The sequence below is a fragment of the Portunus trituberculatus genome, chromosome 11 (genome assembly GCF_017591435.1).
Source record: "Portunus trituberculatus isolate SZX2019 chromosome 11, ASM1759143v1, whole genome shotgun sequence".
Classification (NCBI taxonomy): Eukaryota; Metazoa; Arthropoda; class Malacostraca; order Decapoda; family Portunidae; genus Portunus; species Portunus trituberculatus.
This window is the reverse complement of record NC_059265.1, coordinates 4411640-4430405: the sequence shown is the minus strand read 5'-3', so window position 1 is coordinate 4430405 and position 18766 is coordinate 4411640. Positions and strand designations below refer to the sequence as shown.

The 18766-nt window shown below is 41.4% G+C and overlaps 2 long non-coding RNA genes across 2 annotated transcripts; one reads left to right on the top strand and one right to left on the bottom strand.

The window, feature by feature from the left end:
* Nucleotides 1-3206: 3206 nt before the first annotated feature.
* Nucleotides 3207-5021, bottom strand: LOC123502407. Its single transcript, XR_006674033.1, has 3 exons — nt 4947-5021; nt 4235-4362; nt 3207-3299 (listed from the first exon to the last, which is right to left on the bottom strand). It is a non-coding gene; the product is annotated as an uncharacterized LOC123502407 (long non-coding RNA).
* An 835-nt stretch (nt 5022-5856) lies between these two features.
* LOC123502420 lies at nt 5857-13133 on the top strand. The gene is made up of 2 exons (XR_006674046.1): nt 5857-5987; nt 12961-13133. It is a non-coding gene; the product is annotated as an uncharacterized LOC123502420 (long non-coding RNA).
* Nucleotides 13134-18766: the final 5633 nt, after the last annotated feature.

Sequence of the window (18766 nt, the reverse complement as noted above, 5' to 3'; positions counted from 1 at the left end):
GACTCCCATAAAAAAAAAAACACATAAGAAAATTAGAGAGACTACAAAAATGGCTGCAAGAATGGTTCCAGAATTTAAAGGGATGGCATATGAGGAGAGACTAAAGGCAATGGATCTACCAACCTTGGAGCAGAGAGAGAGAGAGGGATCTGATACAAGTTTATAAATTGATTAACGGAATGGATGAAGTGGATAATGAGAAACTGATCCTGAGAGAAGAATATGACTTTAGAAGCACAAGATCGCATAGTAAGAAACTAAGGAAGGGACGATGTCTGAGAGATGTTAAAAAATTTAGTTTCCCGCAAAGATGTGTTGAGACTTGGAACAGTTTGAGTGAGGAAGTGGTGTCAGCAAAGAGTGTACATAGTTTTAAAGAAAAATTAGATAAGTCTAGATATGGAGACGGGACCACACGAGCATAAAGCCCAGGCCCTGTAAAACTACAACTAGGTAAATACATACACACACACACACACACACCTGCACTCCACAAACAACCCTTAAATCACACCTGGAAAACACCCACAATAAGTCTACCCTAGCCAACCCACACCAAAAAACAATAAATACTATACATAGGTAGCTATAGTTGACATTACAAAACATACAAAAACAGTATTATTCCAGTGTTTCACCACATTCCACTAAATGTTTTTTACCCACCTCATGAGATAGAGCTCCTCATTACGAGTATTTTTAATCCCATATTTATAAGGCGCAACCTATTTATAATGGTGATACCGAATTTCAAAAATTTAATCGTATTTTGGCGATCTCACTCCCGAGTCAATAGAACAGAGACAGACTGGCGCGAGAGCTGCTCGACCCAGGGCAGCGGCTAGCGTGCGGGCCAACATTAGTGACTCGTTTTGTTTGAGCTATTGTTTCCGCTGATTGGTTACTTCCGTTTGAAAGTGAACTGGCAGCCAATGAAAAAAAAAATCATAATTTATTCAACCAATCACGGTGGCCTTGAGACTTGCGGTATGAATTTGAATTCAGTTTGAGGCAAGATGTCCCACTGTGCAGGTTGTGAACTGCATTACTTCAATGTTTTGGTTATCATATTTTCAATAGATGTCATGTCGGCTGAGTGAGAGCTGTGAGGGTGGAGCTGGGAAACGAGGAAAACTGGAGGGACCACTTCATTTGGACAGTGCCACAGTTCCTACTAATACATATTGGTTTGTAGAGCAAGAAAAATAAATCATGAAAATAATTTAATACAACAACACCTGGATAGAATTTTGATTGTCCCCATCATATTGACAGGTTAATGGTATATGATGGCTGTTATTATCATTGATGTTTTCTTTCAGGGTTCACAAGCAGACACGCAGTGTTGTCCAAAGAGGCACTGGGCAGCTGAAACACCGATTTCATGTCTTGCACAGTGAGGTCCGGGTCAGCCCACCATTGAAGGTGTGCAAGATGGTGCATGTTTGTGCTATGTTGCACAATATATGTAAAGACAGGAATATTCCTATTCCTATTGATGCAGGCCACCCTGACTTTGAAGAGCAGCAGCACGACTTCGTACAAGAAGTGCCACCACTTCCAGCTGCTCGACAAAATCCGGGTCGCCTGTATCGAGATGAATTCTGCAACTTGCATTTCAAGTATGTTGATTATTTTGTACCAATATATACTGGCTTTACTGTATTTGATCTTGGATATGTCTACTTATCATGCATTAGTATCTCATTACTGTTGATTAACCACCTTTTTTCAGCAATCCTGCCAGAAACATGGCCCACCTGCCCCACCACTGATCTGGTGACACATGCAGAGATCAATTTTGCAACTTGCATTTCAAGTATGTTGGTTATTCATTCTGTACCAATATTTACTGGCTTCTATAAATAATCTTGGATACATTCACTCATCATCTCATTATTGTTGATAAGCAACCTAATTTTTCTTTTCTTTTCTTTTTTCATTCTTTCCAGCATTCCTGCTTGAAGTGCGGATCTCCTGCCCTTCAGCACACATGGCCAGTCACATGCCAAGGTACTGTCAACATCTATGTTTTCCATCTCCTTAATTCTTATCCTCACTGCTTTTGTGTTGACATTTAAAACTGTACACTCTTCTAAATCAACATAAATGCTTTCTATCTCTCCTAATTGTCATCCTCCACACTTCCATGTCAACATTTTAAACCTTACACTCTTCTAAATCAACATAGATACTTTCATCTCTCTTAATCCTCATCCTCGACACTTCCATGTCCACATTTAAAACTGTACACTCTTCTAAATCAACATATATACTTTCATCTCTTAATTCTCATCCTCCACACTTGTGTCCACATTTAAAACTGTACACTCTTCTAAATCAACATACATGCTTTCCATCTCCATTAATTGTCATCCTCCACACTTCCATGTCCACATTTAAAACTGTACACTCTTCTAAATCAACATATATACTTTCCATCTCCCTTAATTCTTATCCTTGCTGCTTCCATGTCCACATTTAAAACCATACACCCTTCTAAATCAACATACATGCTTTCCATCTCCTTAATTGTCATCCTCACCACTTCCATCACTTTCTTCCTGGGAGCTCCTGGCCTCACTGTCCTTTTCTGGCAAATATTCCTCATGTGAGTCACTAATGAGTCCTTCTGATTGACTCTCATTGTCCTCAGAATCCTGTAATTCATCTAATAGAGCCAGCTCACCCTCAGAATTCCTCAAGGGTGACAATGACAACACCATTACACCACACTGGTCAGTAACACACTGCCCACCGGCCACCACCCTCCCCTCAGGCCACACGGTCCCTCTCCCCAAGCCACCGTACCCAGTGTCCCTGAAAACAGTTAGTCACTTTGTCACTGAATCATAAAAAACACACAAAGCGAGAAGATGAAGCACTGATGGAGCGATGGTGTGTGCATGTACTGTAAATATCTTGAAACACCCTTAAAACACCCTAACATAGCCTAAAATAGTTAAAACAGTCTTAAACACCCTTAAATAGCCTTAAAATAACCCTAAAACACTAAAACAGTCTTAAACACCCTTAAAATAGCTTAAAACTGCCTTAAACATCCTAAAATTCTTCAAACACCCTAAAATAGCCTTAAACAATCTAAAACAGCCTAAAAATACCCTAAGACAGCCTTAAAACACCCTAAAGTAGCCTTAAACACCCTCAAAGTCTTCAAACACCCTAAAACAGCCTTCAATACTCACAGTTGGCTAGGTGTGTCCCAGCTGGTGTAGTTGCTATGTTCCATCCCTACATAGAGCCACTTCCTTTAGTACGGCCGGTGGTGGCTGGTGATCCTGTTGGGAGGAGGTGGTGGTGGTTATAATAGTACTAGTGGTGGTAGTGAAATGGTGTGGTTTTGTGAGCATCTGATGTGGTAATGTTGGTTGTTTGTGGTGGTTGTGGGTGTGGTTGGACAGTGGTGGTGGTGGTGGTGGTGGTATTAGGAGGATTTTAAAAAGACAAATATTTTCCGGCCAAAACAAGTTAAAAAATTGAGGTTTATGAGACAAAATTGTAAGGAAAAACACGCTTTCACACACCCGACACTCACCAAACACACAGCACACCAGCACACACCATTCCCACACCAACAAACCACAAACAACCCTTTGCAAACACTGGAAAATGCAAAAAACACACACCCAAAAAATATATAGTAGCTTACACTAAAAACATTTACACACACACCACACGTACACACACACACACCACACCTGCGGAAACCTTTCCACACCTGCACACACCAGCACAGTACACAGCTTGGTGTGTGGAGGAGATATGGAGGAAAGAAAAGGAGGTGGTGGAGGGAAAATGAGAAAAATTGTCAGGTTTTGAAGTGAGATTTAGAAAAGTACTATTTTGACTATGATAGAAGTGAGATAGGAGACTCAAAATTAGAGGGAAGGTGGAGGAAACATGGAGGAAATAGTCTACTGAAGGAAAAGCCTGGAGGTAACCTGTGGAGGAAACAAGACAAACATTACCTAACCAAAACGCACCAAAAATTACCTAAAAATATTGCATCACACACACACACACTCCACAAACAACCCTTAAATCACACCTGGAAAACGCCCACAATAAGTTTACCCTAGCCAACCCACAAAAAAAAAAAAAAAAAAACACTATACATAGGTAGCTATAGTTGACATTACAAAAACGTACAAAAAACACACTTACACACACACCACACTCACAGCACACCTGAGGACACCTTTCCCACACCCACCTCTCCCTCTGGAACTTGGTGAGTGGAGTATTTGTGGAGTTTTGCCGCAGAGAGGAGACATGCAGCAAGTCAACAGCAGCGGCTCTCCAAGAACCCATTGTGACATTGTGGCAAGCCATGGTGCACCTCTGGAATAGTGGTAGTTGTTGTAGTAGTGGTAGTGGTGGTGGTGGTAGTAATAGTATAAATGAGGCGTGACAAGGCGTAGGAAAGGGTGAAGGACACTGCCTACCACACTATAACACCACCATATCTCACTAACCACTTCAACTATCAAACTATCACGCATATGGGAGGTGTATGGATCCACAAACTATCTACGGAGGCAATATGGGGCGTGACAAGGCGTAGTAAATAAGAAAAACTGAAAATAGTTAACACAGAGAGGGCCGATGTGGAAGGCAGGATGGCGGACACTGCCTAACACAAGAACACCACCATATCTCAGTAACCGCTTCAACTATCAAACTATCCCGCGCATGGGAGGTGTATGGGTGCATAAGCTATCTATGGAGGCAATATGGGGCGTGACAATGCGTAGGAGGGCAGGAATGACCACCGCAAATATGAGGCAACAAAACCCAAAAGTTTGCTTATAAAGACGCACTTATTTTCACTTTACCAGACTTTTTCACCTTAATTGGCACGTCTCACTAACTCTACATACTTTAGATAATAAGCATGTACACGCACACACTTGGGAATAACTCACCTGCTCCACAAATGTTCAAAAACTGTAAATCTCAAAACAGAGCTAACAATGGCGGATCTTCTCTTCTTCTTCTTCTACGCAAAATGTCGACATCATTGTATACACTTCCTCTATCACTCAAACTTCTTATAAAATTCAAAATAACATTGAAATAAAATAAATAAAATATGAAATGGTAAAGAAAATGAAAATAACATGTGTATTATATTCCCAATACCGAAATGGGGTGTTGGGGTCACTCAAAATCTTGATAAAAACATATTTCGCCGTAAGGATTGAAATATTTCTACTTAATTAGTGAAGTTGGCACTTTTCTGATATCTGATTTGTTATTAGTAAAGTAAACTAATTTCTAAACTACAATAGAATCGAGTCCAGCTGTGTTTTGGTTTACCGAAAAAATAACGTTAAAGTCACTGCAAGGAATATAACGTTTTTTTTTTTATTACCACGCCTAGGATTGTTTTGGTGCTTGATATAACACTTAAAAGATATGAAAAACATGATTCAAGTAACAATATTCCATAAAGTTTAGTCTACCTATTCGTATTTTCAATTTCAAAATTTTGAATGGTAACAAAATAGAAAACAAAAATCTTTATATGACAAAGAATCTGTGTTTTCTTTATTCGGCTGGAAAGCGAAAATTTGTGTTATTCAGAAAATGTAATATAACGTAGTTTGGGTGAGCTTTCCATCTCGACATTGTGGTGTGTTTGTCACCCGTTAATTGGACACAAACACCTTCCTTTCCACCGCTTTCAATAAAAACCACCCGGTAGGAATATTATATTTTGATTATTAGTTACACTATTTATCGCGCCTAAAAGTGTAGTGTATACTAGTCTGGGAGCCGTTTTTCTTGTGGCGATTTTTTAAATGAATTATCTACGTCAATATTGAACCCACGGGGGCGCCTCACCCTGCCTTCCCCATGGACAGTCCAGCAATGTCTGCTTCCACTCCCCCTGTGTTTCCAGACCCAGAGAGTGAAGCAAAGCCAGAATCAACCACCACACTAGATAAATAGCCATTACTGTGGTAAATAAGGCGATGGTTGTGTATATGTACCCCAGTTAACACCGCCCGCCGCCCACCTCACCCACACCCACAGCCCGCCCCAACATTTCCTTCAATTCTCACTGTTTTCTGCTGCTGCTGCGCCTCAAATGCATAGCAGGGACAAAAGAGGAGAGTAGTAGTAGTAGTAGCAGGAGCAGCAGTGTTATTATTATTACTATGAGGGTTAATGTGTGTGTGTGGGGGGGCTGTTTATGTTATTATCTCTCTAAAATTATCTCTCTCTCTCTCTCTCTCTCTCTCTCTCTCTCTCTCTCTCTCTCTCTCTCTCTCTCTCCATGAAGGCCACAGAGGTGACTAGGTAGAGTGTTCCTGCTGTTAATAATTTAGAAATGTTGTTAATCTCTCACTGGAACCTTAAAAACAATAACAACTTCAACTATACTCTATTGATGAAGGTTAGACACACAACCCGTCACTTCAGAGGAGCTTGGCGGTGTCTTATGGTGTGGCTTGACAATGTTAGGGCTGGATATGTCACTAAGCCCTTCTCTCTCTCTCTCTCTCTCTCTCTCTCTCTCATCGGTAAAGTTAGTCACTCTGAAGGTAAAAATGTGTCCCAGTAATGAAGATGTTAAAATAGTGAAGACTGGCCATTAATCTTCTGTCCTCCATACACCCTTCCTAATGTCAATAAAATGGTCTAATGGCACACAAATCTCAAGGTAAAAATGTGTCCCAGTACTGAAGGGGTTAAAATAGTGAAGACTGTGGCCATTAATCTTCTGCCTCCATACACCCTTCCTAATGTCAATAAAATGGTCTAATGGTACACAAATCTCAAGGTAAAAATGTGTCCCAGTACTGAAGGGGTTAAAATAGTGAAGACTGTGGCCATTAATCTTCTGCCTCCATACACCCTTCCTAATGTCAATAAAATGGTCTAATGGTACACAAATCTCAAGGTAAAAATGTGTCCCAGTACTGAAGGGGTTAAAATAGTGAAGACTGTGGCCATTAATCTTCTGCCTCCATACACCCTTCCTAATGTCAATAAAATGGTCTAATGGTACACAAATCTCAAGGTAAAAATGTGTCCCAGTACTGAAGGGGTTAAAATAGTGAAGACTGTGGCCATTAATCTTCTGCCTCCATACACCCTTCCTAATGTCAATAAAATGGTCTAATGGTACAAAATCTCAAGGTAAAAATGTGTCCCAGTAATGAAGGGGTTAAAATAGTGAAGACTGTGGCCATTAATCTTCTACACCCTTCCTAATGTCAATAAAATGGTCTAATGGTACACAAATCTCAAGGTAAAATGTGTCCCAGTACTGAAGGGGTTAAAATAGTGAAGACTGTGGCCATTAATCTTCTGCCTCCATACACCCTTCCTAATGTCAATAAAATGGTCTAATGGTACACAAATCTCAAGGTAAAAATGTGTCCCAGTACTGAAGGGGTTAAAATAGTGAAGACTGTGGCCATTAATCTTCTGCCTAATTAATGGTACACAAATCTCAAGGTAAAATGTGTCCCAGTACTGAAGGGGTTAAAATAGTGAAGACTGTGGCCATTAATCTTCTGCCTTCCATACACCCTTCCTAATGTCAATAAAATGGTCTAATGGTACACAAATCTCAAGGTAAAAATGTGTCCCAGTACTGAAGGGGTTAAAATAGTGAAGACTGTGGCCATTAATCTTCTGCCTCCATACACCCTTCCTAATGTCAATAAAATGGTCTAATGGTACACAAATCTCAAGGTAAAAATGTGTCCCAGTACTGAAGGGGTTAAAATAGTGAAGACTGTGGCCATTAATCTTCTGCCTCCATACACCCTTCCTAATGTCAATAAAATGGTCTAATGGTACACAAATCTCAAGGTAAAAATGTGTCCCAGTACTGAAGGGGTTAAAATAGTGAAGACTGTGGCCATTAATCTTCTGCCCTCCATACACCCTTCCTAATGTCAATAAAATGGTCTAATGGTACACAAATCTCAAGGTAAAAATGTGTCCCAGTACTGAAGGGGTTAAAATAGTGAAGACTGTGGCCATTAATCTTCTGCCTCCATACACCCTTCCTAATGTCAATAAAATGGTCTAATGGCACACAAATCTCAAGGTAAAAATGTGTCCCAGTACTGAAGGGGTTAAAATAGTGAAGACTGTGGCCATTAATCTTCTGCCTCCATACACCCTTCCTAATGTCAATAAAATGGTCTAATGGTACACAAATCTCAAGGTAAAAATGTGTCCCAGTACTGAAGGGGTTAAAATAGTGAAGACTGTGGCCATTAATCTTCTGCCCTCCATACACCCTTCCTAATGTCAATAAAATGGTCTAATGGTACACAAATCTCAAGGTAAAAATGTGTCCCAGTACTGAAGGGGTTAAAATAGTGAAGACTGTGGCCATTAATCTTCTGCCTCCATACACCCTTCCTAATGTCAATAAAATGGTCTAATGGCACACAAATCTCAAGGTAAAATGTGTCCCAGTACTGAAGGGGTTAAAATAGTGAAGACTGTGGCCATTAATCTTCTGCCCTCCATACACCCTTCCTAATGTCAATAAAATGGTCACACAAATCTCAAGGTAAAAATGTGTCCCAGTACTGAAGGGGTTAAAATAGTGAAGACTGTGGCCATTAATCTTCTGCCTCCATACACCCTTCCTAATGTCAATAAAATGGTCTAATGGCACACAAATCTGAAGGTAAAAATGTGTCCCAGTACTGAAGGGGTTAAAATAGTGAAGATGGGACCCTTCCTAATGTCAATAAAATGTTAACAATAAAAATGTGTCCCAGTACTGAAGGGGTTAAAATAGTGAAGATGGCCATTAATCTTCTGCCTCCATACACCCTTCCTAATGTCAATAAAATGGTCTAATGGACACAAATCATAGAGACTAATGTCCCAGTACTGACTGCTTACAATCTGGGACTTGAATGGCTGTAGTGGGATTCAAAGGAACACAAACTAGCCAATGGAAATATCAAACTGAAATTGAGAAGATCATAGAGACTAATGCACAACATCCACTGCTTACAATCTGGGACTTGAATGGCCACGTGTGATTCAAAGGAACACAAAAGCCAGATGGAAATGGAAGAATGATATTAGAATGCATGGAGAAGTATAAAATGATAATGCCCAATGACGATACAATTGTGACAGCTTAGCTCAGTAATCAGCTTACCTTGTTGAGAAAATGCTTTGCTTCAGTGACACCCCAGACAGCTTAGCTCAGTAATCAGCTTACCTTGTTGAGAAAATGCTTTGCTTCAGTGACACCCCAGACAGCTTAGCTCAGTAATCAGCTTACCTTTATGCTCAGAGTATGTTTTGGGGCATTTTGAGGTGTTACATGGTGTTTTGAGTGTGTTTTGGGATAAAATTGAGTGTTCAACGTATTGAGTGTGTGTGTGTGTATTTCAGTGTGGGGCATTTTGAAATGTTTTGGGATAAAATTGAGTGTTTTAAGTGGTTTGGATGTATTGAGTGTGTGTGGGTGTGTTTGTATTGAGCTCAGAGTTTGTTTTGGGGCATTTTGAAATGTTTTGGGATAAAATTGAGTGTTTTAAGTGGTTTGGATGTATTGAGTGTGTGTGTGTGTTTGTATTGAGCTCTGGGTGTGTTTTGGGGCATTTTGAGGAGTTACATGGTGTTTTGAGTGTGTTTTGGGATAAAATTGAGTGTTTTACTGAAACTGAGGTTCCCCACGAATAGACCTGTCTCTGATAAAATGCTTTGGTTCGCAGTGACATCTCAGACAGCTTAGGTCAGTAATCAGCTTACCTTTGTGCCATCTTGACATGACATGATGCTCTCGGGAACACATTCCTCACACAAATAGATAAATCTCTGCACACTCAGTGAAATGTGGCTCAAAAATCTCTTAACTTCTTGTATGGTACATTTGCAGGATTGAAGCAAAGTCAGTCTTTTTATAATAATATATTTCCTCTATGTCACATAAACAGCTTTCATTCCTTCACAGCACCAACATCCACACAGAGTGTCCACACAGACAACACTGCGTCATTAAACTGTATATTAATGTACTTTAACTACTTTACATGTACGGTAAGTCCTCGTTACACGGTACATGTGCGTTCCTGAAAACCTTACCACAAATCAGAATTACCGCATCCCGAACCCATTATAACGTGCAATAATAGGGAATGCGCTCCAGCTTCCTGGGAGGTAGGCTAGAAAATGGCCTGTTCATACTCAGATATTGTGTACAAAAATCATTTCAAAGTAAAAATCTTTAATTGTCATATCAATAGATGTTTGCAAAGTTTTAGACAGTATAAGAAGGATTATAGGATCAAAATTCTTATGGAATATCAAATAAATGAAAAGTACTAGACCTAATAACAAAAGTTTACCCTGGAGACAAAACTAGACTAAGACTTCAAACACAAAATTTAACAAGTGGCATCAGACAGACAGACAGACAGACAGACAGCAGGGGGATGTACATACAGCCTCCATAACACTTGGCAAATTAACCCTTCACTACCAGGACGTGCTTTCATACATAGTCATTCTGTTTTCTATTTTGGTGATTCTATACAGCTTCACAAACTTATTATGTGGGATTCAAATAGTGAAAACTCAGGCCATTAATCCTCTGACCTCCATAGACTCTTCCTAATGTCAATAAAATTGTCTAATCACGCCCAAAACTCACAGTAAAAATGCCTCCCAGTACTGAAGGGGTTAAAAATTATGAAGACTGTGGCCATTAATCTTGTGATCTCCATAGACTCTTCTTAGTGTCAATAAAATGGTCTAATGGTACACAAATCTCAAGGTAAAAATACGTCCCAGTACTGAAGGGGTTAAAATAGTGAAGACTGTGGCCATTAATCTTCTGACCTCCATACACCCTTCCTAATGTCATCAAAATGGTCTAATGGTACACAAATCTCAAGGTAAAAATACGTCCCAGTACTGAAGGGGTTAAAATAGTGAAGACTGTGGCCATTTATCCTCTGACCTCCATACACCCTTCCTAATGTCATCAAAATGGTCTAATGGTACACAAATCTCAAGGTAAAAATGTGTCCCAGTACTGAAGGGGTTAAAATAGTGAAGACTGTGGCCATTTATCCTCTGACCTCCATACACCCTTCCTAATGTCAATAAAATGGTCTAATGGTACACAAATCTCAAGGTAAAAATACGTCCCAGTACTGAAGGGGTTAAAATAGTGAAGACTGTGGCCATTTATCCTCTGCCCTCCATACACCCTTCCTAATGTCATCAAAATGGTCTAATGGTACACAAACCTCAAGGTAAAAATATGTCCCAGTACTGAAGGGGTTAAAATAGTGAAGACTGTGGCCATTAATCTTCTGCCCTCCATACACCCTTCCTAATGTCAATAAAATGGTCTAATGGTACACAAATCTCAAGGTAAAAATACGTCCCAGTACTGAAGGGGTTAAAATAGTGAAGACTGTGGCCATTTATCCTCTAACCTCCATACACCCTTCCTAATGTCAATAAAATGGTCTAATGGTACACAAATCTCAAGGTAAAAATATGTCCCAGTACTGAAGGGGTTAAAATAGTGAAGACTGTGGCCATTTATCCTCTGTCCTCCATACACCCTTCCTAATGTCAATAAAATGGTCTAATGGTACACAAACCTCAAGGTAAAAATGTGTCCCAGTACTGAAGGGGTTAAAATAGTGAAGACTGTGGCCATTTATCCTCTGCCCTCCATACACCCTTCCTAATGTCAATAAAATGGTCTAATGGTACACAAATCTCAAGGTAAAAATACGTCCCAGTACTGAAGGGGTTAAAATAGTGAAGACTGTGGCCATTTATCCTCTGACCTCCATACACCCTTCCTAATGTCATCAAAATGGTCTAATGGTACACAAATCTCAAGGTAAAAATGTGTCCCAGTACTGAAGGGGTTAAAATAGTGAAGACTGTGGCCATTTATCCTCTGCCCTCCATACACCCTTCCTAATATCAATAAAATGGTCTAATGGTACACAAACCTCAAGGTAAAAATACGTCCCAGTACTGAAGGGGTTAAAATAGTGAAGACTGTGGCCATTTATCCTCTGCCCTCCATACACCCTTCCTAATGTCATCAAAATGGTCTAATGGTACACAAATCTCAAGGTAAAAATGTGTCCCAGTACTGAAGGGGTTAAAATAGTGAAGACTGTGGCCATTTATCCTCTGCCCTCCATACACCCTTCCTAATGTCAATAAAATGGTCTAATGGTACACAAATCTCAAGGTAAAAATACGTCCCAGTACTGAAGGGGTTAAAATAGTGAAGACTGTGGCCATTTATCCTCTGCCCTCCATACACCCTTCCTCATCAAAATAATGGTACACAAATCTCAAGGTAAAAATGTGTCCCAGTACTGAAGGGGTTAAAATAGTGAAGACTGTGGCCATATCCTCTGCCCTCCATACCCTTCCTAATGTCATCAAAATGGTCTAATGGTACACAAATCTCAAGGTAAAAATACATCCCAGTACTGAAGGGGTTAAAATAGTGAAGATTGTGGCCATTTATCCTCTGACCTCCATACACCCTTCCTAATGCCAATAAAATGGTCTAATGGTACACAAATCTCAAGGTAAAAATACATCCCAGTACTGAAGGGGTTAAAATAGTGAAGACTGTGGCCATTAATCTTCTGCCCTCCATACACCCTTCCTAATGTCATCAAAATGGTCTAATGGTACACAAACCTCAAGGTAAAAATACGTCCCAGTACTGAAGGGGTTAAAATAGTGAAGACTGTGGCCATTTATCCTCTGCCCTCCATACACCCTTCCTAATGTCATCAAAATGGTCTAATGGTACACAAACCTCAAGGTAAAAATAGGTCCCAGTACTGAAGGGGTTAATAACTTTCAAAATAATAATAAAGACATTAGAAAGTGTAAATTTGTGCTTCAAAGATGACACTTTAAATGTGACTCACTTATTCTTTGCAGACGATGGAATGCTGTCAGCGAGCAGCATGGAAGACGCAGAGAGAGTGGTGGTCAGGTGGTGGTGGAGACAGGGAGAGTATGTGGCCTGGAGATTAACAAACAGAACACCAATAATCTTGTGACCTCCATGCATCCTTCCTAATGTCAATAAAGTTGTCTTATCATGCCCAAAATTGTCTTATAATGCCCTCAAAAAATACCAATCTATCTCAAAATGCCTCAAAACATGTCAAACTGTCTTAAAAGCCCTCAAAACATCCCAAACTGTCTTAAAATGGCCTCAAAACCTACCAAACTGTCTTAAAACTAACTCAAAACATGACAAACTGTCTTAAAATGCCCTCAAAACATCCCAAACTGTCTTAAAATTAACTCAAAACCTACCAAACTGTCTTAAAATTAACTCTTAAAATGACAAACTGTCTTAAAATGCCCTCAAAACATCCCAAACTGTCTTAAAATGCCCTCAAAACCTACCAAACTGTCTTAAAATGCCTCTCCTAAAACCTACCAAACTGTCTTAAATCTTAAAATAATTTTACACAACCTCAAAACATGACAAACTTTCTTAAAATAATTTTACACAATCTCAAATAAATCAAACTTGATTAACATCTGAGAGAGAGAGAGAGAGAGAGAGAGAGAGAGAGAGAGAGAGAGAGAGAGAGAGAGAGAGAGAGAGAGAGAGAGAGAGAGAGAGAGAGAGAGAGAGAGACTTTAATGAATGTTGTTGTAGCAAAGAAATACACAAAACTATCTCTATTTAAACAACACAATGTAGAAATATTGGATAAAAACTGACTTTGTATGACACACACACACACACACACACTGAAATACTGCAAGAAGACCTAAATAAGATCTGGGAATGGAGTAAGAAGTGGAAATGGAATTCAATGTGAACAAAAGTCATGTCATGGAAATGGGAAAGAGTGAAAGACGACCCGTGGGAATCTATAAGATGGGAGATGGAGTAGAACTGGAGAAAGTAAAAAAGGAAAAGGACTTAGGAGTGACGATGGAAGAAAACAATCAACAAGTAAGCCATATTGATAGAATTTTTAGAGAAACATATAATTTGCTAAGGAATATTTGAGTAGCATTTCACTACATGGACAAAGAAATGATGAAGAAATTGATAAGTACTATAATAAGACCCAGATTGGAATATGCAGGAGTAGTGTGGACTCCTCATAAAAAGAAACACATAAGGAAATTGGAGAGGCTACAAAGAATAGCTACAAGAATGGTTCCAGAATTTGAAGGGATGACATATGAGGAGAGACTAAAGGCTATGGATCTACCAACCCTGGAACAAAGAAGGGAGAGAGGAGACCTGATACAAGTTTATAAATTGATCAACAGAATGGACCAAGTGGATAATGAGAAACTGATCCTGAGAGAAGAATATGACATCCGAAGCACAAGATCGCATAGTAAAAAGCTGAGAAAAGGAAGATGTCTGAGAGATATTAAAAAATATAGTTTCCCGCAGAGATGTATTGAGACGTGGAACAGTTTAGATGAAGAAGTAGTGTCTGCAACGAGTGTGCATACTTTTAAAGTAAGATTGGATAAGTGTAGATATGGAGACGGGGCCACACCACCATAAAGCCCAGGCCCTGTAAAACTACAACTAGATAAAATACAACTAGGTAAATACACACCAAGCGGCCCTCGTCAAGATGGGTAGAGGCCTGCTGTGCCACTCACGGCTACAACATCTCCCCTGACGCGCCCCAGCCAATCCATGCCACACCACACACAAACGTGGTCACGCCACTCAAGGCCCCAAGAACTGACCGTTATCATCACAGTGCTATCCCCTCCATGGTGCCACCCATAAACAGCTAACTTAAGGTTCTCATCTTAAGTCTCCCTCAATCCCCATGTGTGCATTTTCAGTATCTATGTACTGCAATTACTAATAAACCATATTATTATTATTATTATTTACACACACACACTGGGATGGACTGGGAGAGGCTGGGATGGACTGGGAGAGAGAAAAGGAGGACAGAGAAGTCTGTGAGCATGTATTTCATGAGAAGTTATGGGTGGAAGGAGCACAGGTGGAGGTGTACAGAATGGGAATGAAAGTGAGAGGGAGTGAGAGGCCCCTAATAGTATGTATGTCTGCGTGATGTATATGATAAATGGGAGGTGGTGAAGAGGGGCAGACAGCTGAGAGACTGTCATGAGGAAGACATAAGTCAAATCAGGATTGCCCCTGACAAAACTAAGAAAGAGAGAGAACAAGACGCAATGCTAAAGGAAAAGTTGCAAGACAAAAGAAGACAAGGAGGCCAGTGGAAAATACAGAGGGGAAAAATTGTGAGAGTAGGAGAAGGCACTGGTGGGGACTGAAATACAGGTGTACGGGACAAAGAAATCAGCGAAAAGAGTGTCAAAATGAGTGTAATAAATATACAAGGGCTAACACAAACTAAAGCAAAAGAAGTAGAAGAGTTAGTGAGTGATGATAGTATAGTTTGCTTAACAGAGACCCAGAAGAAGCTAAGAGATATAAACTTCAGTGATAACTGTGTGATAGTAGATAATATGAGAGAGGAGCAAGATAGAAAGGAGGAGGACTAATGGTGCTATATAGGAAGGATACAGGAGTAGACCTAGAGAAGATACCAACAAAATGTCCGGATATATTGCACACAAAAGGGAAAATGAGAGGATGGGAGATGAGACTAGTAGTGGTTTACCTGAGTGTTAACGATCCACCCAGAAATAATAATATTAAGCTACAAATGGAAAGGATAATAAATGGAAACTCTCACCCGCTCTTAGTCATGGGTGACTTTAATGGACATGTGGGCTTCAAAGGGGAGCAGAAGGTGAATACAAATGGAGAAATCATTTTGGAATTGATAATGTTAAATGATGATTGCAAATGCACAGGAGGAGAGTTCACATGGAGCAGAAATGAACAAAGGAGTGTTATTGATTATGTACTGGCAACAAATCAAGTCTATAGGAAATTCAAGAGCATGCATATAGATGAGGAGAAGGACATTTTGACATGTCAGACCACAATCCAATTGAAGTGGAGCTAATAATAAAAGAGAAGAAGAAAAAATGTGAGAGAAAAGAGTGGGTTGTGAAGGAGTATTATAAAACAGACAATAATTCCTTAGAAAGATTTTGGGTGTGCATGGAAAGCCAGGCGCTAAATAAGGAAGTGGAGAACATTGAAAAATTGGAGTCACTAATAAAGAGAAGGTGCTAAAAGGAAAATATAGGAGAAGAGGAGAAAAGAATAGCAAGAACACAGAGCCTGTATGGATAAATGATGTAATTAGGAAAGAAATCAAAGAAAGGAGGAGGAGAAATGCAACAACAAATGAAGAAGAGAGGGAAAGGTGGAAGGAGTTATACCCAAAGCAAAAAGAAAGGGTACATGTGCTAATAAAAAAGGAGATCTGTAAACAAGAAGAGAAAACAGTCAAAGAAATGAAGGAAAGCAAGGATGGAGGAAAGAAGATGTGGGAGTACATTAAGAAGCTAAAAGGGAAAAGATCAAGGAGAAAATCCCTAAAATCTATGGAGAAGATGGGGTACAACTGGAGCAGGAGAAGGTGGGGGGAGGAGGTAAAGAAATTGTGGAGCAACATATATAGAAAATATGAAAACAATATTGAAGAAATGTGGAATGTGAGGAAGAGAGAGGAGTATGAGAACATGATCAAAGACATAGAAGAGAAACGATCAGTTAGGCTGAACGCAGTTGATGAACAAGGGACACAAATGCAATATATACAGACTTGTGCAGTGGAGGTATGGGAACACATCGACATGGCAAGAAGGGTGACAGGAGGAGAGGTGCAATTACAACAGAACATTATCACAGAGGAAAGAGTGGCGAGGTGTCTGGGAAAATGAAGAGCAAACGAGCTGTGGGGACAGATAATATTAAAGGACAAATGTACAAGGAGATAGGAAATAGCACAGTATTAAAGGAAATATTAGCAAAGGGAATGAAAAGTACATTAGAGTCAGGCCATGTACCACCAAGCTGGAAAGAATCAAGGACAGTGATGATCCCCAAAACAAGATGCCCAAAAGCCAAGGATTTGAGACCTATTGCATTAACTAACGTTGGGTATAAACTAATGATGTCAATCATAAGAGATAGCTTAGAAGATCACATAACAAAGAACAGCTTAGGAAACAAACGCAAGGAGGTTTCACAGAACGTAGTACAATTGAAAATAACATTTTGTTCTAAAATACTGCATACAAAAATCTTTCAAGATGAAAAAGCGTTAATTGTAACATCAATTCATTTTGCCAAAGCATAAAGAGGAGAAATTAATACACCAGCCATACCAGGAAAATACTGAAAAAATAATTGGGGCTCTGCTTTTTAACAATACAGACATACAACAAACAAACACAACTCTGCAAAAATTTTGGAATGTAAGACAAAAGAAGATCAAGGAAATAGAAGACGATAACAGAAATCAATAAGTGAAAGAACAAAAGACCACGACAGCCAGAAAAATACGTCAGGGAGAGCCGATACAAAGGCATCTCTCCCGACCTACAACTCAACTCAACTCAACTCAACTGGGAAAGGCTGGAATACACTGAGAGAGGCTGGGAGGCACTGGGAGAGGCTGGGAGGCAGTGGGAGAGGCTGGGATGCACTGGAAAAAGCTGTGATGTCACTGGGAGAGGTTGGGATGCACTGGGAGAGGCTGGGAGGCACTGGGAGAGGCTGGGAGGCAATAGGAGAGGATGGGAGGCACGGGGAGAGGCTGGGAGGCACTGGGAGAGGTTGGGAGAGACTGGGAGGCACTGGGAGAGGTTGGGATGCACTGGGAGAGGCTGGGGAGGCACTGGGGCACTGGGAGACTGGGAGAGCTGGGAGGCACTGGGAGAGGTTGGGAGGCACTGGAAGAGGCTGGGAGGCACTGAGAGAGACTGGGTTGCACTGGGAGAGATTGGGAGGCACTGGGAGAGGTTGGGATGCACTGGGAGAGGCTGGGAGGCACTGGGAGAGGCACTGGGAGAGACTGGGAGGCACTGGGAGAGGCACTGGGATGCACTGGGAGAAGCTGGGATGCACTGGGAGAGGTTGGGAGGCACTGGGAGAGGATGGGAGGCACTGGGAGAGGCTGGGATGCACTGGGAGAGGTTGGGAGGCACGGGGAGAGGTTGGGATGCACTGGGAGAGGATGGGAGGCACTGGGAGAGGCTGGGAGGCACTGGGAGAGGCTGGGAGGCACTGGGAGAGGCTGGGATGCACTGGGAGAGGCTGGGAGGCACTGGGAGAGGCTGGGAGGCACTGGGAGGCTGGGATGCACTGGGAGGCTGGGAGGCACTGGGAGGCTGGGGCACTGGGAGAGGCTGGGAGGCACTGGGGAGGCTGGGAGGCACTGGGAGGAGGCACTGGGAGGCTGGGAGGAGAGGCTGGGAGGAGGCTGGGAGGCTGGGATGCACTGGGAGGCTGGGAGGCACTGGGAGAGGCTGGCTGCACTGGGGAGGCACTGGGAGAGGCTGGGACTGGGAGAGAGACTGGGAGGCACTGGAGAGGCTGGGAGCACTGGGAGGCACTGGGAGAGGCTGGGAGGCACTGGGAGGCTGGGAGGCACTGGGAGAGGCTGGGGCACTGGGAGAGGCTGGGAGGCACTGGGGGCACTGGGAGGCTGGGAGGCACTGGGAGAGGCTGGGAGGCACTGGGAGAGGCTGGGAGGCACTGGGAGGCACTGGGAGAGGCTGGGAGGCACTGGGAGAGGCTGGGAGGCACTGGGAGAGGCTGGGATGCACTGGGGGAGGCTGGGAGGCTGCA